At 42.4% G+C, this 26,300-nt stretch overlaps 1 protein-coding gene and 1 long non-coding RNA gene across 4 annotated transcripts in view; one reads left to right on the plus strand and one right to left on the minus strand.

Annotated features, from left to right (window-relative positions):
• The window catches only part of LRP8 (LDL receptor related protein 8), a 172,756-nt gene that overhangs the window by 102,896 nt on the left and 43,560 nt on the right, over positions 1–26,300 (minus strand). The gene's annotated exons all lie outside the window — the stretch shown is intronic.
• LOC121665878 lies at positions 13,508–14,622 on the plus strand. Its single transcript, XR_006016507.1, has 2 exons — positions 13,508–13,602; positions 14,586–14,622. It is a non-coding gene; the product is annotated as an uncharacterized LOC121665878 (long non-coding RNA).

Here is a 26,300-nt window from a genome sequence, read left to right on the forward strand (position 1 = left end):
CTTCCTTGGGATGCTGGGATTGGAAGGTTTTCCTTATTGTCTCCTGTCCTGGATAATCACACACAAACACCAATCAATCAGTTCATGGACCAGAGATGCATGACAGCATCTCTGTTTCTAAACTATCTCATGGGGAAATTTTCTAAGATCAGCTGATTCACAGGGAAGACCAACTGTTTCTCAGCTGCCATTATGTCTAAAAGCAATGAGGCCTTTTTTCCAGATGAAACTGATACATTCGTATTACTGATGAGGCAAGTCAAATCATTTCTGTCTACTTCAGCCTCTCAAGTCTTCCCTTAATATATTCACACCTCCATCATCACTTGAGCTTAACAAGCATGACTTCAACTAGGAAATTTACTTTTTGGGAAGGCAATGGAGGGGAGATTTCAGTTTAATCCTGTATATACTGTGGTAGAAATTAGTTCTTTTGTTCCATTAAAATGAAGCCTCAAAATACTAAACCAGTATTTTTTTTCCTTAATTATTCCTGTTGTTGCAGAACTACCAGCACATGTCACTAGAATAGAAAGATTAGTCTTGTAGGTAATAAGTTTTATTGAGTTCTCAGAACCATATCATCCGTCCACCAGACTTTTTAATTTGCCACATGACTGGTTCATTGTAACATCAGCTCTTGGAGTACTTGGGTAGGAGGGAATTCATGCTGAGTGCTTTCCTGAGCCAATCAAAAGTATTCTTCAGTGTGTATATAGATTAGAGAACACTATTTTTTTTCCTCCTGGCTGTATTGAGATCACTTTTTATCACCTTAGAAGCAGATGACTAATTTAAATATAGTTATTTTCATGCAAACTGTACTCACATCTTGTTTAAAAAAATAAAAGCAAACTCTCCAGAGCCGACATTCCAAGCATGGGGTGTGTGTGGAGAGGAATCTTCCATATTGGAGAGACCAATTACTGAGAGGTTCACATCACAGTCCTGTAAAAACCACACTCCACTTGCATGGACAGTACTCAGGGCTGAGGGCCAAGTCTTGTACTTAGGGAACTCAAAACAAAAAGGCAAACACAGACAAAATGAAAACAGAAGGAATCCCAGAAACCTGCAGAGTTTAACAGACGTGGGTTCTTGCAAAAACTTTCAGCATTTTCCTTTTTACCTGCTTGTATGGATCAATACTACATAATCAGGACCAATTCCTGCTTAGTGCTCCATGTGTCTCTCAGGGCCTAGAGAGGTCCTGAGGTGAGACAGTACAGCTGGTAATGGCATAAAGGGACAACAATCAGTGGCAGTTCTGACAAGCTGTGATACCTTTGAAAGTGATAAATCCAGGGACTTTTATACATATCCTGTATTATTATGAAAAGCCAAGCATCCTCAGACTTGAGTGACATTTGCAATCCTATCTGATTTCAATTGCCTTTGCTTAGCTTTACTTTCCTTATCAGCCCATTCCTCATAAAATATAGCCAAACACAAAGTTTGGGGGAGAAAAAAAAAAAATCGTACAGTCGACCTGTCCTTCCCACCATCAGCAAAGTCAGTCCACTCAAAACCCCAGAGTATTCAAACAGGACCTGGTACTCAAAACCAAGACAGGACAGTCTTTCTTTGCATAAGTAAAATCCTGGTCCTTCCTCCCACCATCTTGAGTTTCACTGAAGATTGTCTCACTCTTTCACTGTCCTAACACATTTAAAATGTTTAAATATATCTAGTACCAGTATTCCAGTATAAAACTCATGGAGGGGGGAAACTCCAACCACTCAACTGAACATCTGTAATCTTCATTTTGAAATAGTAACTACGTTAAGTGATGAAATTATTTAAACTCCATCAATGTAAGTCACATTTAAATTAAGGACATAAACACAATTCTGTAACAATAGGCAAGAGGGATTTAATTGAAATTGATGTAACTTCTGCCTACTCACAAGCCTATGGTAAGTAGAATACCTGTGTACTAAGTGGAATATTTATCTGGAAAAATGGATACATTTAATAGTATTAATCCTAAATAGATGACAGAATTGTAATTGGTTTTGTGGAGGAAAGAAAAAAGGCAACTAATTTCAACTTACATTGAACAAGATACATCAGGGTAAAATATTTACAAAGCAGATGATTCTGTTCCCCTATGCAGAATGCCAACTGGCACCCACTTTCAAAATGCCAGTGTAAAAAACAAACCAAAATAAGAATAAAGAAATCAACCACTTAAAAGACTACATTGCACATTACTGGATCACAAGCAAATAACTTTCTCTGCAGAAATAGAAGAGGAACACCAATAAATTTAGTGCTGGGATTTTTCTGCTCAGCAGGTATGATCAAGAAGCACGTGATGGGTCCTTTTCCAACAGCCAGAGACCCAAACACACCCTGCTGGCATCACACACTGGCCTCCAGCACAACTCAGACTCCTTTGGTAGCAAGATCAGCATCTTGTGAGAGCAGTTCTTGTGTGAGCTGAATGTATCTCACAGTTCTGCTTGCAGGTTCCCCCTGAAGCAAGTATATTACACACTTCTTTAGAAAACACACAGTAGTTTAGAAACCACTGCTCTAAAAGAGCATTAAGTTTATAAAATCACACATTCAAAGCAAACTGTCAAGTAAGATTTCCTGAACAACCTTAATTGAGCTCCCTTGTGTATTTACAGCATAATATAGACTTATATATTCCTGGGCTATTTTCTTTCCCTACCATCTGAGCCTCATTTGTAGAGCAGGGAGTTACTGAATATTGCCCTTCATCTTGATACTACACCTGGTTATTAGATCTTCAGCAAACATTATCCAGTCTCTCCACCGAATGCAACGCTGGCAATTCCCTTTTGACATTTTATAGTGCTCTCCCAACAGCCCCTAACTCATTTTCAGCAAAAATGTGCATGTAGTAAATAAGCAATAAAATAACCCCCATCAACTGCACACAGAAAAGGTCAGATGAAAAGGTCACAGACTGGCGAATGTTAAAACAGGGGAAACCCTGTCAGGTAAATCTGAAGTGTCAGATGAGCCCCTGCTATACAATTACTACCAATTATGTGTCATTTTTAGAAATTATAAACTGTGAGAATCAAGCTATTACTCATTCAAGGCAGAGACAATTTCAGCTTCTGCTGCAGGGGTGCCCTGGGCAGCCCTGGCCTGGCTGGGGCAGCTGTGCCCCCCCAGCCCACAGAGAAGATCCACTCCAACCCAGGGGCTTCTCTGTGCCACACAACAGCCCAATCCCAAAACACACCAAACATGTTGTTTCCAGGCAATTCGGTGTCAGCAGTCCCTACAATCACTTGGGATTTGTTCTTCTCTTGCTGCCTGGGTTGCAAATAAATTTCTTTCTGTGCTCTCTAATTTTTTCTGAAGTCAGCAGTATGGTAATCCTTGGAGAGTTCCCAAGCTGCTCTTTAGGGAAGTAGTTAAAAACAAGAGTGTTTGGCAAACATTATTCTTGGTATAGGTCTTAAAAAAAAGAAAGCAAATTTCTGATATTAATTTTGAAGAAAACTATACTGTTGTGAAAATATAATCACGTTACTGTGTATAAATTTGCAAGTATTTTTCATGCATTCTGCTCTAAGACGAGCTGTAAAAAGAAGAAAATTTATTACTGCACCCTTTTTCTCCCCCTTCTTGGTTTTATGAACTGCAAGGGAAGTTTTCCCACACAAATCCCTTTTTTTTTCCTGCTTTTCTTTTTAAAATTAAACATTCAGGTCTCATCTCCCTCAACATGTCAGAACTAGCAAGCTTATGTTATCACAGGGAGCAAACAAAATCTGATTAACTGAAATGGAGGGGATTTCTTTTTAATAGTATTTAAACCTATTAGATGGCAACAAGAAACTTCTGTTTCATTAAAAACACTTGAGAGAAAAAGCTTGTTGCTAAGTTCAGCAACATCACACTGTCAGTAATGCACTGAAAGCTCTTAATCCATAGCCATGGATCACACAAAGAAACTCTGCCACAAAGAACAGATGAACCAGCAACAGCCCTGCTGGTTCAGGTGACGTGAGTGGGGAAAGCTGCATGAAATCAGACAGCCAAAAAAAACCCCAAAAGCAAACAAACAAACAAAAAAAAAAAAAAAAAAAAAAAGGAAAGAAAAAGAAAAAAGATACAAAATATTTAAAAGGTTGGTTGGTTTAGCAGAACTAAACTAATTTCTATTCTCTAATGTGCTTTCCTTTACCAAATGTATTCAAACTTTATCTGTTTTCAACAGAAGTGCCAAGAGGCTGCATACAGAGTGGAAGTGCCCATGTAATTCAGATATAATTTAGCAGCTAAATTATCTTTGCACTGAAGGTCCATTACTAAATCACTTCCCTGGAAAATGAATAATAATGGAACAGTTACTAGCATTCCTTGGACATATATGCCCTCCTTAGCATGTTTTTGATATTAAAGTGCTTCTTCAGCCTGTGCCAGCTAAGTCAGTAAATTCATATTAACTTGCTTCCAAATACACAGGACACTCTGCTTGAAAACAACTTAGAAACCAAAGACGAACTGAAATCTCGGCCTCACACTTGCAGGCTCAAACACTCCACCTGAAGTTCATTCCATAGCCAATAAAAATGCAGTCTCATTTTTAAAATGAAAAACCGCCTACAAAGAAGAAAGGAAAGTCAAAAAGCAAATTAATGTGAACAATGCAAGGCAGGAATACTTGAAAGCAGCATTCAAGCAAGGTGATACACGAAGACATTTCTCCAGGCAGCAAAATTAAAGACTAAAGACATTTTTTAAAACACTAAAAGTGACAGTAAAAATGTAGAAAGTGCTCAAAAATAGCTTCCATTCCACAACAGAAGGTAACAAAATACTTCAATTTTACTGAGTAACACAAGGCTGTTACACAGCACTTATTAAATTTAGACATTTTCATACAAGTAACCAGCACTCAAGAGTTTAAAAGAGCTGGCTGAGGGGATGCAATAAAAAATACTGGTTATTTTCATTAAATCTTAGAGTACCTATGTCATTCCAGGAGGCTCAAAGAAAGCTAATGTTATGTCAGAATTTAAATACAATGAATGAGTGCTTATTGACCTGTCAACCTAATACCAGTTCTAGCTAAGCTAAGGCAGTGAATTACACTGGTCCTTAATTTTAAGACAACCAACATCAGTTTATAAAATGAGATTCTGTCAGGCTAACCAGCTGTTTTTCTTGGTGTGCTACGAGCCTTGTAGAAATAACAGGGTTTGTAGCTTATCAAAGCAGATGGGAAGAGTAATTTCATTACTGGCTGAGAGCAACTACCTGGCAAACAAAAACGGGGCATTAGAAGGCTCATTTAGTTGAGCTGCCAACTCTACTGTGCTCCAGTGACTTTAGGTTGAAGGTAAGTTCAGACTGGAAGTGTAACATCATTTCCAGGAGCCAGTAAATCTCAGGACAGTACTGCAGAGTCCACTGCTGGTTCTACAGCAGTAAGCTGCTAAACGAAATTTGGGTCTTTGAAGGGACGAAAGGAAAAAGAAAAAGGGGGATTACCTGTCTGCGAAGCAAAGAGCAAATCCTGGGCAATCACACAGATGACAGCTCTGCTCTCGTCTGCGTCCAAGCCCATTTCGAAACAAGCGAATAAACGTTCAAGAAAGATTTATACTTCCACATGTGCCTCCTCCATGGGCCACTCAGCCATTGACTCAGGTCAGGACCAGGCCCCCACAGACAGAAGGGCATGTGCTTCAAAGAGAAACAGATGCTAATGCACCACCAGTGCTGCCAAACTACTGGTACTACCCTTCCAGAACAGCTATTAAAGCAATAAAATGAAAACGAACAGTTATCTAAGTACTGCAAAATTGATATTATGAAAATGAGTCCTGAAGTTATTACATAATTTCACGTGCTTCATAAACCATTAAATACTGAGATGTAATGAGGTAGCTCTTAAAATAGTCAGGAAAAGATCACTGGAAAATAAACTAACCAACAGTTTAGCCTAGGCCTCGGTTATGTGGAGCAGTGACCGGCTGGTTCTGTCAAGCAAAAATCACCGTCTGTCACATCAAAAGGAAACATGAGCTGGGAAATAACGAGGTGACAACGCATCTCCACAGGCACTGCAGGCAGCAGCCAACAGCGGCACCCCTCCAGCAGAGCAGCACTGATACACCCGGCCGTGCTCGGCAGGGCAGGAGCACCCAAGTCAGGCCAGGCTGGGCAGGAGACAGAGAGCCCTGCAGACCATGAACCATAAAACCAACGGTGTGAGTCACGTTCCAAAGGCATCTTGAGTGGAATGAAATCTCCTGAGATGCTTGCAGGCCAGCACAAAGACAGCAACGCAGCAGGGGCGACACACTGAGAGGGAGCGGGCAGGGACTTTTGGGAAAACAGGTGGAAGATGCTGTTAACATAAAGAAAATATTCAAGTGGTAGCATCTGACAGTAATTCAAGAGATGTTGCAATTAGTTGGGTTATGCTTCCAGAATTACCCTTAAAGAACACAAGTTTCCAGAGGACTGGCCCATTTTTGCTTCCACTGCAGTCACCAGAGTATTTGCTACGGATCTCAAGGGGAAAGGCTCCCAATCACCATGAGTGAGCATTATTTGACTTCAGCCTACATACAAACACAACAGCAAGCACATCTTTGGGTTGGGCACAAGCAAAGGTATCACCTTTATAAAACCTCCCAGCTGCTTCACTGCCCCTCTTCCAGCTTCAAACGACTCAAATCCCTCCTGAATGCACCTGCCTATGTACCCAGTCTGTTGCAAAACATCCTCAAGCACTAATCCTAGTAGAAATCAGAGGTTTTTTAGTAGAACCAGGCCACACAACTCCAGAACAGAGACCTTTACAGCCTTTGTAAACTACAGCCAGGTAACACTGAAGAATTTCTGGAGAAAGATTAAATGGAACTATCTATAGGTATCATTAGTGCCCAGATACAGCCAAAGACATGTTGGAAGCTTTGTGCTACATTTCGCCTCATTTTTCAATGTGTTTGGAACATTAAGGCAGTTTGTAACGTATATAAAACCTGTGAACACAAGTGGGTATCTTACAGTATGGGGCTATTTTTACTTGAACTTGATTGAAATGGCCTACATAGCTTATGGCTAATGTAGCTTTCCCAAATTACAGCTTTCCCAAAGACATATTGATACATCCTTGATGTTTCATCAGGTGCAGTGCAGGTATCATGGTTTAGGCTTTCCATCATTAACTACTTTTGCCAAACAAATAGTTTCAACTGCAGTGTCCTACATATGGTCTGTAGCATAGGCTGTACATTTTGTTCCATCACCCTGAAGTTAGACAACATAAATATACCAGTCTCATGTCAGAGGAAGCGTGGTTCTCCCAATTTAAAAAGATGTTTTTAATGTTAACATTTAGCATTCAATTTTAACAAGTGTTTTATGAGTTTTTACAACTACTTAGGAACCAACATAATTAAGGCAACCAGATTTTCTAGCTTTCACTCCTCTCCTTGCAATAGTAAGGAGCTGATTCAGGAGACGTTACACTAGTACACAATTAGGGTCACAAATATATGCATAATCTAAAAGGGCAGAGTTCACTGTGCAATAGTCATTCATGTTCCATTATTCATAAATGCTCTGATAGCTTTTCCACAAACACCCAGTGCTTAATGAATCTTGAAAGCTTTTAGTTCAAACAATTATTCCTCATGAAAATGTGTACCAAAGCATATTATTTGTTACTCTATTTGCTTCTCCCCATTTAAATTTCAATTGCTGAGCAGGAAGCAGAAACAAAACCTTCACTGTTGGGCAACAGCCACAGTAAAACAAATTATAAAGGTGAAGCAGCTGATAAGCATACACAAAATAAAAGTTAAGTCCTTCAAAGTACATAATTGTGAAGACCACACTTTTGTATAAAATAAGGCTCAGCACATGAATTAATTACAAACTGAAAGGGGGATCTGACTGATGAATATTACTGGGTATTTCCAGTTCGGAACAGCTGCAATTAACTCTGCCTTTGCTGTTCTCTCAAGAGTCAGTCCCCACAGTACTGACATGAGGGGAACAATGCAGCAATGCCCATTTCCAACTGATAACATGGGAATTGCCTTTCACCAGTCTCTAACCCCGTTTCTTACTGGAAAGGGCTGTTTCCTGGGAATGCTGCAGCTCAGGGCTCACAGCAGCCATGAACCACACAGCCTCCACACAGAGATGCTCAGGAATGCTGAAGGCAGATGCTCTACATCCTCCCAACTTCTCACAGGGAAAGAAAGTCATGGCTTGGTAAGAAACATGTTTTGTGCACAAAACTTGGGTTGAAAGAAGAGTGGAAAGGGACAAGTCAGGCTGATCAGCTTTGAAGTCCAACCTGCCACGCCAAAAAACTTGTCTGGGCTCCCGCAGGAGCTGGGCCAACCTTCAGGCATCACAGGGGAGAAGAATCTGCTCGTCGTTCTTGCAGCCCCCTCCTCACCCTGGGTGAAAGGTGCATCCAGAGATGTTACAATCTGTTTCCATCTGAATTGCTTGAGCTGATAAGCTTTTTCAAGTGCCTGAGTTTCGCCTCCCAGGGAGGCTGGATCTGGGAGCTGCCCCATTATATCTGCATGTTCTCTTACACAAATACATCCTCTCTCTATGGAGGAAACATTTGTTGTAAGCATATGGAGAAGGCCCTGCTGGAGGCCAGCATTTAATGCTCTAGTTAATAACATTTTCGAAGGAAAAAAAAAAGGGGGGGGGGGGGGAAGAGAAAAAGCTAAATTCAGTAGGATGTGAACACAAATAAAGCTCTCAGGTGTAACAACATTTGCCAAGGTTTGAGCAAGCAAGCTTAAAGACATCCTAGGGCTCTAATAAATGAGGGACATGGCCCCCACACAGTACATAGATAATTGCCTGTCTCTATATACACACACAGGAAAGGGGGTTCAGCCTGTGTGTGGTCATTTTGAGGTGTGCTGAGGGCAATTTGCACTGGGCTGGGGTTTCTTAACAACGTTCTCAAATACAACAGAACAGTTGTTTTTAAATGTCAGACAACATTTATCCAACTTGTCCTGCACAGTCCTCCTCTTCTGTCCAGGGAGTAGCAGCCGTCTGGCTGATGCTCTGGGTTGTTTTCCTCCTGGCTGGATTCTTCCATTTAGCTGCCAGCATTTTTGTTCTTTGATGACTGGGTTTGTAAGCTGGTACCCACTGCTAATGATAATGGCTACTGAGGTCTATTACAGAGCAGTGTAACACTGACAGTTTACATCCCAGAATGGGGAAAAAAACCATGAGGGTTGGAGCACAGAGAGGCAGAATGTGTGGGTATGGATTTCGCTCCAGGATCAGCTGTGCCTTCCTTGACTAATTAATCTGCAAGATTTGAACAGTCGGTAGAATGAAAAAAATGGGTCAACTTGGCAGCATGGGACTTAAACAAATAAAAATGAGGCAATAGCTTAGACTATGTCTGTGCTTTGTCCAGATTTGAAGCCAACACAACATAAAATATAGTCTTATAAAATGAGATGAACTGATGACAAATTAGATGAGGGTGAACCCTGTGAGGCAACTTGTTCTGTGCCCTGGAAAGAAGGTGTCAGTACCTTTACTGACAGCCAGACCATGACACCATTAGGATGCAGAGATGGACAATGCACCTAATGCACGAATATTAAACAGGTTTCTCACAGGAAACAGTAACACAAAAAGATAAAGGCAGCTCCAGGCTATATAGTCATAGTTTTACTTTGATTTAAAATTTACATTGTATGTATGGGGGTTTTTCCAAAGTTTTGGAAGCTCAGGCAATCCCAAAGGAAGCTGAGCATCCCATACTGTGCGTTAGTACCTGTTCTTTCAGTTTGTGGAGGCAGAGTTGAAGGACTGACCACCATGGTGAATCTTGTCATTCCTTACTGCAAAAAGAGCTGGTGTCTGACTTGGGGTAAAGCCAACTGCCCACCACTGGGACATGGATCAGTGCTCATTCAGGGGAAGCAAATTAATTTCGTGCACGTCTAAGCTCAGTTTTCAGTGGATTTGGTGTAAAAGATGTTAAAAGAGATTAAGTGGTTTTGAGACCAGAACATGACTGCTCTGTGCAAATTCAGTGGTGTCTTATACACTTGCATAAAGACCAACTTCTCCAATCCCATAAAAAGCAAGAAACTTGGAAGATAGGAGGCAGGAAACCTCCTTCCTTATAGCTTTGAGACCCCTATCCTTCATTAAAATGCCATTAAAATCAGTTCACAAGTAAAAGAAGCCAGACACCTATATGCCAGGAGCAAGTGTATGGAAGTCTTGTTTTTGAAGGAACATGAGGGTAGGCAGCCAAACACACCTTGTGACAAACTGGACCTAATTCTATCCAGATTCAGAGTAGGCAGCAGGCCACTTCTCCCACAAAGGGAAGCTGCAGAGTCAGTCAGGGGATGCCAGTCATGTTTCCCCTCTAGGCACCAAGTTCTTCTATCTCTCAAACGCAGCACTGATTTAATCTAAGGAGATTTACAGAAAATAACTTGTTCTCTCCTTTCTTCACAGAGTGCCTCTTTCCCACTTGCTCTGCCCACTCCCATCCTACCCTTGGATCACGAGCAGACTTAACTCGCTCCATTACCAATTCTCATCTGGGAGAAATCTTGCTTTGTACAAGGTACCAAGGAGTAAGAACATTTTAAAAGGATGACTGAGCAGGACAACATTGCAACACAAATTCTGGCCCCCAGTCATGCACACAAACAACTGAGCCACCTGCCAACATTTAAAGCAAATGTGTAGAACAAATTTCTTTGTTAATTTACTGACCAATTTCCCTCCTCCTTCACAAAGGGAACACTGTGCTCCACCCCTCCCCTCTCTGGGCAGCTCGATCCCATCCTCTGCCCAGCATTTTATTTTGGTCTTGTAATTGTTGTCTACTACAGAAGCTACTTACAGCTACAGAAGACAAATGACAGGCAAAAAGCAGCTAAGAACCACTGAATTTGTCCAAAAGCATTACATGGTGTATATTTCATTCTGTAACTTAACCAGGCAGCCACAATAAAAGCCCCAGACATCTCTCCTTGTCCAGAAGCAATTCAGGCCCTGGGGAATGATCTTGAATAGTGGCTAATGTGGGTGATGCCATCTCTAACGCAACAAGGTCAAAATATGTAATTAGCATTTTTCTCTCAGGGCTTCTCTCTTGCTGTGGTGCTCACTCCGCCGGCTCTCCCGGCTGTGGGCCAGCCTCCCTCGCTGCAGGGGAAATCAGGAACAAGCTCCACTGAAGACAATTGCAACAGCCCAGCAGCAGTTTCCAGGGGTAGTCAGCACTCACTGGTACCAACCTAAATGTTACAATGAAAGCTCAACTCAGCCATCCAAGAGGTCAGTCTTCCCTTCATACCGGATTTTATCAGATCACTTACAGCAAGAAGCAAAAGCAGAAGCTAAGAGTGGAACATGTGAACTGGGTGAAGGGGACCTCAAGAGAGCTGTTGGCATTCCAGGATCACAACAATAAACTTTCACTGCGATCTGGGCACTTTCAGTGGAATCTTGAAGACATTCAAAAGGTAATGAGTTGCTACGACAAGGAGAGCATTTGCTGCAGGTTCTGCGGGACAATGCCTGGAGTAAAACCTCCACCCTCCTCTCTGCACATAGCACTGGTAACCATCACTTATTTATGTATTCCATGGGCATGTCCAAAGGATGAACTCCAAACAGAAGGTGCTGGGGAGGCAACAAAACTTCATGGCATAGTGTAGATTTGTTCTTCATACGGAGACCTGCTATTATCTGTATCAGGCTCGTGTCCCCCTCTCCCAGCATGTCCATTGTGTCTGCCCTTCCATCTCACCTGCATCCTTCTCCCTGGGATCAGCCTGCTGGGTGCTGCTGTTGTCCCTTCCAAGGCAGGAGGGGGGCAGCTGGGAGGAAGAAGAGGTCACTGCCTGTGGCACAAGAGCCTGTAATAAATCAATCCCAATCTCCCACATTGTAGCCCAAAGCAAAGAGCACATCTTTAATTCTGTCTCACAGCAAACACCACAACCTGTGGTGTCTCCTTGAATCATATATCTCTCCCCCATTTCCCTCCCTGGCAGTTTTCTTCTCTTTATCTCTACCTGAAAACCATAGCACACTTGAAATCTGTCAAATGGTTTCCATTTGTATCCAGAAATCTCAGTATTAATAATACATTTTTACCCTATTATTTCTAGTTTCAGTGAAACTTCACAGCAAGCTGACAGTCTCTGCCTTATAAACACTTCCATGACACGATTTCATGAAGTCTGGATGATACCAAAAGCAGCAACAGAACTGCCACTCAGTCCCGTGAGTCTCTGCTTTGAGAAGGGATGTTCATAACCCTTCTTGTGGTACCTGGGGTTTGCTGTCATCAAACCATTTCAAGTAAATGAAAGGTGCACATTTCCAATCCCAGCTATGGAGTAAGTCCAGCTGTCCTCTCCTCTGAGAGATAAGGAAAGAAAAGCAAAAATCAGCTATTCTCCATATAACGAGACAATAAACCAGGGTAATCTGAAGAGCCATGCAGGAAATTCCAATGTTCACTGTTCAAAAGATTATCATTCCTTTTGAAATTGTTTTTTACTTCTTGCTCTTTCACAAAGCCCCTCAACTTCCACAGTCTGTGCCTCTCTCTTCTGCAAATCACAGTGATCCAATTTCACCCCACGTCCCCATCTTTCCTATTGCTCTCCTCCAGCTCTCTAAGGCCTCTACAGTCCTGCTCAATGGGGACACAGAAACCTCAACCCTATCTCTCCTCCTCACCTTCCACAGAATTATCTTTGATAATACTGCTTGGGTTATGTGATCTGCATTTACTCTGTTTGTTCCTGGCCAGGTTTCCTTGGCTGCTCCTGCACTGACAGAGTTGCTCACTTCCACTTGCATACACTGCGTTCTCCTTTCCTGGAGTTCACCTGTGTCTCTCCCATACCACACTCCCAGCAGCTCAAATGCACCCCAGCCCCACAGACGTGTGATCCATGACTCACAGTGCAAGTCAGCACTTAAGCTGCTTTCCCAAACCCAAATCCAAATCATCTGACCAAGCACGCTGCAGTGCACAAACACAATCCACCTCAAAAATCAAGTTGTGTAACCAGGCATCATTTGCTGAAGGAAATTTCTCCCTTGCTACTTCAGAACACAGCAGAATTTCTGGACAATCTCAGTGCTAAAAAAATGCCTCCACAGTCTGAGTTGGTCCTACTGCCTTAATTCAACTGCTGTAGAAATGTTTCTCTTAATAACATTTATTACTTCTAGTATCCCAGGTAAAAATTAAATGTAGTGTGGAACAAATCAATAATAATAACAGTAGATGTGATATACAAATTAAGCTGGTGCTGACATTAGAACTGAAAAAGTCAAAGCCAATAGTTGTTGGCAGTCACGTCTGGCATTTCAGTCTACATCAAACAGCTGGAGTAATTTAATAAGAATTTAAGAATTTTGCTCATTTAATAAGAATTTAACATGAGTTGAGAAATCATCATCATGTGACAGAGATGTGCAGCCAGGGTGGATGCAGCTGCAAAATGGATTTTGGTGCAGTCCAGTCCCACAGCACAGCAACAACAGGGGATGCACAGAAACACAGGCTAGAGCAATGGGGATTCCAAAACAACTGGAGTATGGGTAAGTGTGGGGATACCAGCAGAGCTAGAAAGCTGTATTCTGGAACCATTATTTCATCAGTAAACATAGGGGGCCTAATTTTTTTCTCAACTACTGTGATATAAAAAGTTACAGTGGAATCAGAGTAATCCCACTACAAGAAAAAAGCGTTAATAACAGAATCAAATTTGTACTACCTGTGAATCAATGGAACAGCATCTGCTGTGCTGCTCTGACTTATTTTGCTTCAGGATTTGTGGCAGCCCCTCCACTTACAATGGGAGGTACAGCAGTTGCTTCCACTGGTAGTAAATGATACCCTCGAGCAGGTGCTGCAGAAAATCTTATGAATAGCTGTCTCAGGGTTGCTCAAACGGAAGACAGATATTGCATTCTAAAAAGAAGAAAAATAAGAAAGGCACACAGTAGCCTTGTTTAGACATCTCAACAATAACAGTAGCCTTGTTTTGACATTGACAATTACCAAACAAAATTTTTTGAAGGTGATACTCCTTGTTTTGTCTATTTGAGGTTTTAAACAATATCACCCATTATTAAAAAAGCAAAAATGTTTACTGAATTGCTCAAGTTTCTTTACAGCTTGGACCCACTGACAAAATTTTGAACTCTGAACTTATTAACAGGCTAGAAGCATGAGGTCCTTGCTTGTTCCCACCATGTGCTACCAGAAGATAGAGATGCTTCCTTTTACAGGGTAGTCTTTTAAGTAAATGTCACCAAAAATTTCTAACTGCCTGTCTATTTTTTCTCCTCTAAATCATCTGTCATAATTTCTCTATTCTAGCAAAGTACAATTCCTTTTAAGGAGCCAGAAACTGTGGGACTCTTGTCTCCAGGTTCAAATCACATTTATCATATTTAATGTGTAGATAAAGAGTTAGATTAAAATAGTATTAGAGGTTACAAAAAACAGCTCCCATTGTCAATTCTGACAATATCAAATTTACGAGTGCTTGACTATGCCTTCAATGTTCTTTTAATAGAAATCCTTGAAGATTATTCTCAGGTTTTGGAAAGAAAAGAAAAAATTGGAGAGAAAAATTACAGTGCCAGGATGGAAGCTAAACATGAATCTACAGAGATTTGCACAAAGCTTCATGCCCAGCCGAATTTTAATGGGGCTTTTAAAAGCACATCCTCAACACAAAGGCAAAGCCATGACAGATTTCAAGCTTTTAATGACTCAAGTTCTTCAGCGAAGACCAAACATACACACACAAGTGAGACCATTTTCCTTATGCCTCTCTGATAAATAGCTTATCTTTTGCTTTATCAACAAAACCTGCCTGAAGCAAATGCAGAGTATATTTGGGTTCAGATAGTTAAATTAGGACAACAGAAAGCAGGGTCTTAAAAATGGAAGTTTTGAACAGTGTTCATCTCATGCAGCTTTGCTACCTCCATTTTACTGCCAACACAGTTCCTGTGGCAGTGGTACACAGACTCCAACCCCCCAAAAGGCAAGGAAAAGACATGTCTTTGTTAAGCAGTCTACAAGGTAAACTGTAGCTATATCTTCTGTGAAGTACAGCAGCAAAATGCTGCGAATAAGAATAGAATATCCAGCTACCCTCATTCCCCACTCATGTCCATCATTCCCTTCCATGAGGGCACGCAGGAGGGCTGGAGGCAGACTGCATGTAAAAAACTCCAACCTACACAGGCAGTTGTGTACTTCAGGAGCTTCTGGAAATATCCAGCAGGATAACTCCACACACAGCACCTGGATGAGGAACATGCACCACTGAGGAAAAGCCACTGTTCCTTGAAGACAGGGGTATCACTATTGCAAATGCTTGCACTCCTTTATTCTCAGACTCCAAAGCATCGCTCCTGAACACCACCTCTCCTCTCACCTTAACCTCCTCAATCAGCATGTTCTGTGCAGTACTGGATGATTGCTTCATTTTCACAACCTACAGTCCCCCAAATAATATTATCAGAGACCCCGTGTGAACTCATGCAGAGAAGGGTACAGCCTGGCATTGCACAATTATATTTTCTCTAGTGCTGTTTCTTTAAAAATAAAAAATATCCAAAAATCCCCAAAACACACTGATGACAGTGATGACCCACTTGTAACAGTGCCACAGAGGACCTGCAGCAGCCCCTGGGAGGGTGCTGGGGGCTGAGGTGTGGGGTTACCACCATGGGTGGGAACCTGCCAGGACAGGAACTCCTGAAAGTAACTTTTAAGTAATGTGAAAATGTAACATTTAATTTGTCCATAAATCAATTTGCCTCCAGTGTATTTCATACATAGAGACCATCCATTACCTCAAGTCCTAAACAACATCTTCTGAATGAGGGGAAATGAACCCCCACAACCACATCTAAATCAATCAAAACTAAAAACCATTAGCACCATGTCTTTCCACCCTCTCCCTTCCAATTTAGTTAGTGTCAAAAGAGTAATGAGTAATCAGGAAAATTCCTGTTAGGCTTATCTCTCAGTCCAGTGGGATCTCTAAATCCTTTATCAGCATTCACAATGAAAAATAAGATAACACCCACACTTGTTTAGTCCAGACTAGACACTGCCTGATACACGTTTGCAGAGTGACTGGAATTTACATCGGGCAGGAATCCAGTTTTCCAGATCATCCTGCACCCTCACTGTGCCCAAATCTGCATGTAAGCATCTGAAGAAGAAACAGCATCTCACAATTTCCAGAGCCCTTTCAGTGACCCTTTTCATAAACTGGATTTCAACCACTGGTGTATGATCCCTGCTCTCCTCAAGATAAATGTGTCATCAGTTTATAGCTTGAGAAAGGAACTGCCAGGGCCATGGGGACTTTATATTTGTATTCTGGAAAAACCCTTGTGCCACTTAAACTCCAGTAATTCTGTAACTTTTGCAGGCATCACTGATTTCTCTGGGAGGGATATTGGAAAGCACTGCAGCAAGGATGCTCTGCTGCTGACACAGCTGCCTCTGTACCAAAGGCTCAGCTGAGTCATCCCCACTCTGCAAAGCCTTGGTCTGAGGCTCCCAGGTGGCCATGGATCAAAATTTATCACGCAGCCTGGAATTCCCACACTCAGCGACCTCAGTGGATGAAATCTTGTGACCTCCTGACTGTCAGGGAGCAACTTTACCATTATTGCTGCCACCAACACAGCCGAGTGTGCAAAGCCCTCCATACAGCAGGAGACAGACTTGGAAAAGATCAAAATTCACTGGGCTGGGATCCTCCAACATCACATGGCAAGAGCTGCTTCACATCTTTTTTTCCTCTAGAACAGGAAGGTAGGATGGTCACAATGCTAAAGGATCAGCAACTTTCCCCATCACACCCCATCCACATGGTGGACCATCCCATGTGGATATTGCCACCAGGAGCAATTGCTTGGCTGTCTTCATCCTTTTCATACTCAACCAATCCAGAAGAGAGACCACACAGCACATCCCAAGTTAACCAAAATACAACTTTAGTTTACTATTTTATGCATCTCTAGATCAGAACTGCATAATTAGCTGCCAGAAATCAATGCATAATCAAATAAGAGAGTGAAAGTAATAAAGAAAAAACCAACAAGATAAACCAACCCCAAATTATTAACCCAAATGGCAAGACTGATTTCCATGAGAAATATTCACAACTAAAGGTGAATACCAGAAACAAATACTTTGGAAGCTCATTACTTGGTCACCGAGAAGAATTTCCACTAGACACAAGAAAGTACTGGAAAATCTGGAGAAACCACAGACTTCAGGAAATTCTGCGAAGACAATCTTCTGTCAGAGCCAGTGCTCATAAAAGAGCTCATTCATCTTACATATTTTGCCTAGAACACATAAATCCCTGGGCTAACCTGAACCACAGCAGAGTGAAAGGGTTCACAGAGGAGGAATTCTCTTCTGGACACAAACTGGCTTCAAAAAAGCAAGATGAAAATTTTTTCTGTAGCAGCCTGTGCATATTACTCCAAGGGCAAAAAGAAATATGTTATGCACAAATATATCCAGCACTGGCTACTGCTGGAGGCAGAATGTCAGCCACAAAGGGCCAATAGACTGATCCCACATGACAATCCTATATTTCTGTGTATTTAACCATATAATTAAAACCTGCTGCTGCTACACATACTAATTAGATGGACAGCATTTCATTTCAGGAGTCAGCATCCCCTTGACTGACAGCGTGGCAGCACCAGGTGCCTGCAGCAGCCATGCAAAAGCTTTGCTGTTCAGAGATGTCAGTGCTGGCTCATCAGAGGACACCCTGGGAGGGCTGGATGGGGGATTAACAGGAATTTCCCCTCCACTGCATGAATTTCATTGAAGTCACCAAAGGTTGGACTGCTCCAAGCATAAGAGACAGCGCCTGTAACCACCTGGCAAAGAACCAGGAGCAAAGCCAGGTTCTGGGAACATCCACTGGGGCCTCAACAGAGGATGCTCCACAGTAAGTCTGAGAAGCTGTAACTCAGGACTTTAGGTAATTAAAGCTTCACGTGCTGTTTCCAGGGTCAGTACAGTGTCCAGTTCTGATCATAGCTGTAGCTGCTGCCATTTGCAGCTTGGCACAACATTCTAAAGCAGATGAATCATTTCATAGGAAAATCTGCACTGAAGGAGAACAAGACTTACACTGATCTAATTTATCCCCCCTCTACTGATGACACTCAACACCACAGGTGCATGTCTGCAATCACAGAAAAAAAAAATTCAATCCTGGCTCCAGGTGCACCTTATTGAACATGTCCCTTATCCCCACAGAACAGCCTCAGCACCAAGTACAAGACTCCTGCAGACCTTCAGCTAGTCTTCAGACGTCTCATAGCCACTCATGTTTATCAACAGCCCTCCCAGCTCCCAAGAAAAGACAGAAGACACTTCCACATAGGAAACAGCAGCCACAAACCATACAAGAACAGAGTTCTGTGGATTCAGAGCAACACAAGCATCAAAGGCTCAGTGAAACTTCACCACTCTTGCACACATCAAAGCTCATAAAGCATCAGTAGTTACACTGACCACACACACTCATTTACACATCAGCCTGGGCTTTAACCTAATTGCTTTCTGCCGACATAAACTCAAAGGAAAAATAGTTTGTCTCAGACCTCAACCGATCACAACAACACAAGCCCAGTGGGCTCAGGCCAGAGCTGGGCTGGCTGTTCCCAGGTGGGGCGGCTCCACACGCAGCACAACCTTTGGTCATTGGATGTAGCACAGTTCACTCGCTCTCCTAATCGCTGTCACTCAGCTGCCTTCAGGAAACCAAGGGCTGTAATCACCACATTGCCTTTTAACTGAAAAGACAGCGTTAGATTTCATCAGCCATTTCACTGTCACACTGCATTGTCCACACAGGATAATGAGCCCGAAGGCTCTGCTACTCCCAGCACTGCAGCTTGATAGGGAACATATTCCTGCATGGCACACAGTGGCAGGAACCTGCCCTGGAGCACAGGGAGACTCTGCAGACACTTGTAGGGACAAGGCACACCTGGGTCTCCGCTCGGGTGTTTCTGCCTGGAGATCTGAACTGAGGCTTGGGGTTGAGTCTTCCCGGTTCTCACAGCAGAAACTTGCGACCGTCACGGAAACAAAGACACTGAACCCTTCTTTAAGGGTTTCTCTGGCTAAAAAAATAAAATAAGTCAATAATGATAAAAGTATCACTTAAGGAAAAAAAATGGTTGTGTTTCATCGAAACTGCTGAGTATCTGTAAGGGAAATGATTTTAGGTTGTAACTTACCTGACTACATCTTAAGGTTTTTGCTTCTTTTTGGTTTGTCCTGGATATTACAAAATTGGGTTGTTCATAATCATCACTCATTTTCACATTCCTAAGACATACTAATAGCTGAGCTACAGCACTGCAGTGAAGTGTTAACTGAATTTTTCCAGCACTTCTCTTCACCTTTCCACTCTCCACTGACAAAAAAATCTTTTCCAGCTGAGTTCAGCAAACCTGCATATCTGAGTGAAGGCAGCAAGGCCTCACACTGAGTCACAGCCAGTTTAGATACAAACAGTTCCAAAGCAAAATTAAAAACAAACAAATAAAGCCAACTGCAAAATCTGGAATGCTTATTTAAAGCTACAAACTGTTGATCTAAAAAGTTGGTGCTGACTAGGGAGAAAATAATCAGAACATTTTTAATTTGTGAAATGTTAGCAAAATTTACCAGTGGGGAATACCAAACTAAGCCATGCATAATTAAGGTGCTAATAAATACCAGTACAAGCCAGGCTCCAAGATCAGTGACACTGAGATAAATCCAGTCTAAATTTACAGAGGCATGACTAGGACAGCTCTGTCCTTACAAATCTATCCAACTGCCAGCAGGAAGAATTTCAGTTGCAGAGAACACAGGTCAAGGAGGACTCATCCACCTGCACCCTGTACCCCTCCTGCCTGTTCTGCCTGCCTGCAGTTTAACTGGACAGCATCACTCACCAACAGCAGTCTCCCCCTTTGTGCACTGCAACTTAATATTGCAATTATTTAATCCTACCTTATGTCATCCTGAGCTCCCTGCCTACCCCAAGCTTCCAGAAAGCAACTCCCATGTAAACCATACAGCAACTATTAGTCCATACATTATGTAAGCAATAATCTGGAGAGCAGGGGGGAGTGGGGAAAAAAAAAAAAGGAACAAATCCATAGCATTAGTAGGCTGGCTAAATGCCCCATTTCCAACAAATGTCAATTTGCTGGTTACCTGAACAGCACAGGGATTACAGATTTCACTCATGCTGACAGATGGCATTTTGCAGTTTTGATCCATGACACATTTAAAGGAATACATTCATGAAGCAAGACACACGAGGAAGAGTAAAGGGCCTGAGACAGGAAAACACGGACTGCATTAAGCATGCAAGATTCAAGCATGCAAGGTTTTGCTCTGCTGTCACACCAGGATTGATCCCATTAACTTCCATGGGGACAGGCCTGATTTACTCAATTGTAAACAATCAAAATGAGGCCTGTGGCTCAAATCCAACAGAGCAATTCATTTTCAGCACTGCAGGCTCCCTGGGCTCCATCAGAGCCAGGCACGCTCGGGAATTTGCCAGAATGAGCCATGGTGCACTCGGAGAGGGGGCAGCTCCCGGATGCACCTGGCTTATCCTGCTTTCACTTTATCCAGGTGCTCAGCAGAAGTACTGTAGGATGAATAAGGTACCTTTATTTATGATGTGGAAGCAATTAACCAGTACTGGGTCCAAACTGTCCCCTGCACTGGTTAAACAAATATAAACCCCCTTGAGGAGCAGCATAAATGTGACACAGTCTTTTTACTGTTCCCCAGGCAGGCAAGTATCACCCTTAGAGCCGTCCCTGTGCAGAGGTGAGTGTGCAAGGGCAGACAGGAGATACAGCATCACTAAGGGTGGAATAAAATACATTGAAGTGTGCTACTGAACACCATATCCTTACATGGCAAAGAAAATTTCCACAGTTCCTGTTTGAAATCTAAACAAAACACACCTTTATTTGCTCTTGATTTCACTTTCTCTCCTTTCTCTGTATTCTCAAAGACTGTAAGAAAGCTATGGGCTACCTCTCTGCTCTCATGCCCACATTTCACTTACTGGCTTTTACAATAGTTTAAAATTTTGTCAATTTTACTGGTTTCATACAAGCCCCGATGATCAATCATGAAGTAAAGGATATGAAGTAAAAATGCAATAAACATTACTGCTTGACAGCTGCCTGGTGGCCCATGTGGGACCAGCTGATGGCATTACTCCAGGACCTAACAGAGAAACTTATACCTTCAGATTAACATTAATTGGCATCCTTAGGGCAGCACAAGCAAAGAGGCCAAGGACCAAATGGGCCACAAAAATTCAGCAAACCACTTCTCCCTCAGCTGAGGGGAGGCAGACAGGCAGCCTGCAACAGAGAAACTTCTTTGTTATTCCCAAGGAGAGGCAAACACACAGACAGTGCCCTGACAGGTCTCTGCAGAGGGTGACAGATGATTTCATAGACAATGAAGTTTGAAACAAAAAAAGTAATAAAACAAAAGACAGAGAGAGCAGATTGCCTCTGATGTGACCAGAGACATCCTTTGAGGATGCTAATGGAGTAGAGAATTGATTATAAAGCTTGCCTTTTTTGCAGCACACACAGTAAAGAACAACTGCTTGAATCAAACATGAGCATACATAAAGATGCCCTTCCCTGGAAGGCAGCTTTAGACTCTGAATTTTTGGCAACAAAATGTGCAAAACACTAAAATATTTATCAAACAGCTTTGGTCCAAAGACCCATGCACAGGCTCTGGACTGTTTTGATGTGGGGAAACCAGGGAGCTCTTGGTACATTAGAAAGTATCAGCTCCTCAGACTGGACTCTTTGTTAAAACTGGAGATTTTAGTTCTTTTCACTGACAGGATTGATTATAAATGCAGCTCTTAGGAAGCTAACAACACTGGTGACTTCTCCTTCCCTGTTTATTTGAAGTTACGAGGAGGTTTTTGTTTGGTTTCGTCTCAGAAAATCCTGGCAACTTCCTCCTCTGGGCAGGAGGCAGCACAGTAATACGTGGTCTTGTGCCTCAACACCTGGGCATCACATTCTCAAACAGATTCCATGTGAAAATCAGCCCCTCTCCCACATAAACCAACAACAGATTTCTCATTAATATATCAGCTTGTTTAAAAAAAGAAAAGTTTCAGACTTCCTTAAGCTCTCAGGATCCAGGTCACAGGAAAACTGCCTGTCACACACTTCCCAGCTTCTGACATGTCAGCATTTAAATGCTCCCAGCAGGAGCCTGCTTGCACCTGCTGCTTCCTCCTTTCCCCTTTGCCCCCCTCGCCATCCCAGAGACAGTGATGGGTTTGGCACTGTGACACAGAAGCAAAAGGCACCTTTTCCTTGGAGCCAGTGCTGTGTGTCAGCAATGTATTCACTGAGAGGGTTCACACTTCCCAAACCGAGCTGGAACTATGAATTCTAACACAGCACTGACCATGTTTTAGATTGGACACGCTTACACAGAGCAGGGCAGAGGTGGATGGAAGGCACCCTCCCCTCCACATCTTCCCATGGCCAGCTCACTCCTGACACAGACAACACACAAGGAAACAGCTGGCACCAAAACAAGGTGTTGAACACAGAGCAAGTTCATCACAAGGCTTGCCACTGATTCACAGGACATTCCGATGGTCCATGATGTTTTCAGGCTGGTAAAGGCAGATGGGATATCTTAAAGAGAGTTTTGGGCTCAATGAAGGTAAGTTGCCTCAACCAGCAGCTTCTAAGTGTGATAAACATTCTGGGGGAAAAGGCCTCAGCAATCATTGAGCTGCACAAGAAACACCATCTCAGCCACCACCTCACTGCGTCTTGATCTTTTTGGGACCCCACTATGTGGGTATAAAGCTCCCACACAGGCACTAAAAGCCCAAAACATGGAGCAGTGTTAAAGTGACCCTCATTATCCAAGAAGCCAGGCTATGCAAGTCAATTCAGTAAATAAAAACAAAACGCTGGCCAAGAATCATTCTCCAAAAACAACTTTGCATGCAACTGTGTACCAGCAGCCAATTAATTTAGGAGATGGAGTACACTTTGCAAAGACACCAGTCCCATGGTAATGATGCCTGTACCGAGAGATCAGCAGGGGACGTGGGGGAAGGAAAGGCATTAGGGAGAGTTGCCAGGCTGCTGTTCAAGGAAGATGCTTTGATCTAACACAGAAGGAAAAAAAAAAAAAAATTAAGCAACCTTTAGACTATCTCAGCATGGTTTATTTATCAAGCTAGAACCTATTACAACTGTACTGATTGCTTTGAAGTTCCCTGGCCTATGTCAACTGTTTATTTATGATTCCATAATGGAGTTATGTCAGAAGTGCCAGCCCGGGAATTAGACTGCTTCCTAAGGGACAGCGAACATGAGTCTGTTTTAGCTCCATGGTGCTTCAATGTGTGCTGTCAGGATGCACCGGCTTCTGTTCCAAACCGGGCTGCTCTTCCCTAAGGGCTGAAAGATGTTGAGTGCTCCATGACAATGACACTAATAACTTGATTGAAAGAGGAAAAGGCTGCCACTGAACAAACCAGCATCTGCCAGCTGCGTTGCGCCGGGAATGCCCATTTCACGCGTGGGATCAGGAACATATGGAGCTGATGCTGCTGGTCAGGGGTGGGAACTGAGCTCCACCAGAGTCATGATACTAAGCAGGGGCAGTCAGAAGTGAAATATTACTGATTTTTTTTTTTTTTTTTTTAATTGCCACGATTTTTCCCTTCCCATACTCCAGCCATCCAGCCGCAGGGAAAACAAACCAACCCCAACCCATAGAACAAAACCTCCCTCACACTCCATGAACAGCAAAACCCAACGGAACTGAACCCACAAACATTTTCTGTGGGTGATCTGTCTCCACCAGTGCCATGCAGCTCCCTACAACACATCCTAAGTCTTTTTACATTCCAGCTTCTGGTTGAATACTTTTGAAGAATACTGCTTTTCTTACTGATTTTATTTCCCAACTTCTGTTAGCTTTCTTCTTGGCAATACATCATCAGCTATAACGCAGTCATTAACAATCTAATGCTCTTTCCCACGTAGGGAGTAGTCTTTCACAGCACTACACCCACTTCCCCATACCTCACACATAGGTGAACACGTGCAGTTCTATTCCTCCTAATCTTCCTCTTCCTTCCCCCAGTTTTCATGCTGCAGTCTGCCTCCACTGCTTCCTTTTCTTCCATTGGACCAAAAATCCAGGTACAGAAAAGAAATATTTCACTGTACAAAGCCATCATTATCCCCTTCTCCTTTCTCTCTTCATTAGTCTCTGGAAATGCTATTACCAAGAGGCCCTTTTGTTCTGGTTTTTTTTTAACTACTCTCTCACTTCTCCCTTTCCAGCAAGTTTTGCACTCCTTGAAGTATAGTATCCCCTGAATTTTATAAGCCTACTTACGTTTATTAGAGATCATTACCAACAAGGGATTCACAAACACCAGTGCTTGTGCCCCACAGTGCTTCTGTGATGTCAAGGCACAGTACATTTAATTTCTCAATGAGGAACTGGGGCTCAGGGAACAAGGTACCTGATCAGCATCTCTCACACACAGGAGGAAGCCCAAGTCTGCAGTCTGAACATTTAAAAAGAACATGTAAAACAAAACAAAACAAACAAAAAGCACACAACCCAAACAAAAGTGCAAACAAATGAAAAAAAACCCCACACAGTAATTTTTTCTCAAGCACTTGGAGTTGACTAATGAGACATCAGTTAAAATACCTGAACTTTGACTAAATCCCCAACATTTACTAATTTTAACCAGTTTCCTCTTCAAATGAGGAGATGGTTTCTGCTCCACCTGAGCCCTGTTTCCAAGGTACAGGGTGACCAGGGGATTCAGAGTCCCTGACCATTCATGGTCTCACCAGTGTGGGTACCAGTGAGGGAACCTGAACATGTTACATGCAGCTCTTTTAACTGTGTCTCATTCAGTCTTCAAAGTCCACATGAGCTGCCAAATTCAATTTCTTCTGGGCTTTGAAGTACTTATATCCTAACTTCAAAAATTTCTCTGGCACAGTCCCTCCTTGTCAAATCATGGCTCACCAGCAACAAATGTCATTGACCTGGTGCTCCCTCCTCTGCTCCTGCAGGTGGCATGCTTGACACCGTGGTGTCACCTATGCCAAATAAAATCTCATATTGTAGATTTTAAATTATTTCAAATTCTTTTAGTTCATGTTTTCTCCCAACACACACCTTTCATAACTAACCAACATTTCGGTACACTGGCACTTTTCTAATTCATCCTTCATTAAAAAAGAACTCCATCTTCAGCCTATCTGTACAGGAGGAAGCTGACAGAATTTAAAAGCCCTCAGTCCTCTCAGCCAGTTGAAGAGTATATTTGATGAGCACTGGCATGTTCAAACCCAGTGTAACACTTTGAGAGCTTGAGACATTCTAATATTCCAGAGTGTAACCTTGAGTCCCACAGCCCTGGGCATCCTAAACCTTATGGGTTTTGTGCTCCACCATTCATCACCTCCTTTCTTCATTTATCTTTGGCACTAGAAACGTGTCTGAGAAAACTGCCTTTATCACCTGGATGACATTCCAATGTTTATTTCCACAGGCAATCAAGAAAAGTCCCACCAAATCACCTCTTCCTTTTCCAGACACATCTGAGTACTGAGAATGGTTCTTCTGTTTGTGATAAAGAGTGCTCAGAAATGGCTCTGCTCTCTGGGGCAGTCTTGCAGAGTAGAAATGGTGATGAACCAGAATTCAATTATGTAATGAGAAATTACTTTAATTAGCCAGTTAATTGACTCCTCGATTGCAATAACTAAAATTACTTGTTTTTACAAGGCACACTATTTTTTTCCTAAGGGCTCCCAGGAACCATCTCTGCCTATCACTTCCCTCCACATCAACTAAAACTAAAAAGGATTCAAGAGTTCTGGCATGCTGGAGGATCACACATTTGATTACTGCTTCAGAGCAGCCCCAAAAGAAATTCAGAAGAGGGGAGCAGAGGTGCAGAGTAGCACCACGGTAATGAACCAGTCTTCCTTTGGTGGAAAGAAGCCTGAACTTGAAGCCGGTGAAATGCAAATGAATTGAGCTGCCTTAATCCTGACTTCTTTTTACTTTTGTTCAAAGTGTCCCAACTCAAAGTTGTAGATTTTTCAACACAAGCAAGATCCAAGATCTATGCACATGATTGACAGAGCTGGTC

Source organism: Corvus kubaryi, unplaced genomic scaffold, assembly GCF_017639235.1.
Source record: "Corvus kubaryi isolate FWS band 111438036 unplaced genomic scaffold, C.kubaryi_AGA036_p1.0 37334, whole genome shotgun sequence".
NCBI classification, from domain to species: Eukaryota; Metazoa; Chordata; class Aves; order Passeriformes; family Corvidae; genus Corvus; species Corvus kubaryi.